The sequence below is a fragment of the Sus scrofa genome, chromosome 15 (assembly GCF_054392235.1).
Source record: "Sus scrofa isolate SSC_HxYL_T2T_F1_AM1 chromosome 15, Sscrofa_HxYL_maternal_Yorkshire_Landrace_v2.0, whole genome shotgun sequence".
NCBI classification, from domain to species: Eukaryota; Metazoa; Chordata; class Mammalia; order Artiodactyla; family Suidae; genus Sus; species Sus scrofa.
Genome location: NC_139397.1, coordinates 94,623,519 through 94,626,307, shown reverse-complemented (window position 1 = coordinate 94,626,307; position 2,789 = coordinate 94,623,519).

Below are 2,789 nucleotides of genomic sequence, written 5' to 3'. Positions count from 1 at the left end.
GAAATCAAAGAAAAAAATCATAAAATTCATCCTTTTAAAGTGTGTTATTCAGTAGTTTTTGGTATAGTTACAAGTTTATGTGACCATCACCATTATATAATTACTGAATAATTTTATTACTCCAAGAAAGAAATCCTGTGCCCATTAGCAGTAACCTCCCATCCTCCCCATGTCTCCAGGGAGTGAGAATCACTGACAAACACTAATCTACTTTCTGCCTCTATGGATTTCCCTATTCTGAACATTTCGTATAAATGGAACCATATAATATGTAGCCTTTTGTGTCTGGCTTTTATAACTTGGCATAATGTTTTCAAGATTTGTTCATGTTTTAGCATGAATCAGTACTTCATTCTTTTTTATAATTGAATAATATTCCATTGTACAGATATACCTCCTTCTGTTAATCCATTCATTGGTTGATGGACATTTGAATTGTTTTCAGTTTTCGGCTATTATGAATAATGCTGCTATAGACATTTGTGTACTACATTTTTGTGTCAAAATATGTTTTCACTTCTCTTAGGTATGTACTTAGGGTGGAATCCTAGGTCATATAATAACTCTATGTTTAACGATTTGAGAAATTGCCAGACTACTTTCCAAAGTGGTTGCACTATTTTATGTTCTTATCATCCATATAAGTGTGTTCCAATTTCTCCACATCTTTTCAGCACTTGTTATTGACCATCTTTTCCATTGTAGCCATCCTAGCAGATATGAAGTGACGGCTCATTGTGGTCTTGATTTGCATTTCCCCAGTGACTTAGGTGTTGAATGAGTATTGTTCATATGCGTGTTGGCCATTTTTATATATTCTTTGGAGAAGTGCCTATTTAAGTCCTTTGTTCATTTTAAATTTGTTATCTTTTTATTACTTAGATATAAGAATTCATTTTATATTCTGGGTACTAGACCCCATCAGATAAAAACCTTGCAAATATTACCTCCTCTTCTGTGGGCTGTCTTTTCAGTTTCTTGATTGTGTCCTTTGAAGCACTCCAATTAAAAAAAAATTTTTTTTTTGGCTGCTCTGCATCATATGAAGTTCCTGGACCAGGGATCAGATCCAAGTTGCATTTGAAACCTATGTCAAAGCTGTGGTGACATGGGATCCTTAACCCACTGTGACAGGCTGGGGCTCGAACCTGCATTTCAGTACTCCAGAGACACCACCAATCCCACTGTGCCACAATAGGAATTCTCAATTTTTAATTTTGGTGAAGCTTAATTTACCTATTTTTAATTTGGTTGTTTGTTCTTTACGTGTCATTTGAGAAGCCACTTCCTAATTCAAGATCATGAAGATTAACTCCCATGTTTTCTTTTAAGAGCTATATAGTTTTAATTTTTTTTTTTTTTTGCGGGGTGGGGGGTGTGTGCCCTGAAGTCATATGGAGTTCCCCAGCCAGGGATCAGATCTGAATCACAGTCTTGACCTAAGCCACATCAGCAGCAATGCTGGATCCTTAACCCACTGTGCTGAGCTGGGGATCAAACCTGCATCCTAGCATTCCCAGGATGCGGTCAATCCTGTTGAGCCACAGTAGAAACTCTAGTTTTAGTTCTTGCATTTAGATCTTTGATCCACTTTAAATTAATTTTTGAATATCATGTGAGACGGGGTTCAACTTCATTATTTTGCATGTGGAGAGCTAGTCCACTTTCTAGGTATTTTACATCTATTTTAAAATATGGAAAGTACTAATGAATGAACTGAGGAGTTCCTGTCATGGCTCAGTGGTTAACAAACCCGACTAGTATCCATAAAGATGCGGGTTCGATCCCTGGCCTTGCTCAGTGAGTTAAGGATCCAGCGTTGCCATGGGCTGGGGTGTGGGTTACAGATTGGCTCAAATCCTGTGTTGTTCTGACTGTGGTGTAGGCTGGCAGCTGCAGCTCCGGTTTGATCCCTGGCCTGGGAAACTCCATATGCCATGGGTGTAGCCCTTAAAAGACAAAAGACAAAAAAAAAAAAAAAAAAGAACTGATATGATTCTAATGAAGTGTATTAACAAACTGAGAACTCAAAACTTCTGATTTCTAGGTTTATGTCCAAGTTACACTGGTTTTCATTCAAGGGAAACAACTAGATTTCTTTGTGACTTTGAAATCATTGGAGCATCATAGATTTGTAAAACCTCTGAAATATCAGCTGTTTATAGGTTTTGATTTTATAGGGTATTTTCAAAATCAAACTGCTTGAGCTGACTGAATTCTTCAGGTGGTAATTGATATTCTGAACATGAAGCAAGGATAGTTTTTAACTAATAGTGAACAGTGTATTTTATTTTCTTATTTTAGTATTACTTTCTTTCTGTAGTTTTACAACAATGATTGGACAGCCAGTATTTTCAGCTTTACCCTCCTATTTCTTGGCATTTATTGACTTGGCTTTAAGTGAATTGTAGTTGTTAAATTTGAATTCTGTTCTTCTATCACCTATAATACTCTCTTGCCTATTTGTAACTAGGCATATGGAGCTATTTTATTCAGAAGTGGTCAATGAAATTACTCATCCCGGCAGACCAAAATAACTGAAATGAGTAAAGTTTGGCTTCATCTACCTCATTTTTGAAATTAGTGTTATTTCCAACTTAGCATTCCCAGTCAAGGAAATATTGGCAGCCTTTGAAAATGTCATAGGAAAAAAAAAAAAAAAGGCAGATAAAGCAATGCACCTCTCTTCCTCAAAGATGTTCAGACCTAAGGCTATTCTCCAACTTGGCTCTGTGGAACTGCCATTCTAACAAGCAGAGGCTGTAAGCAAGAATGTGAATTATTAATGC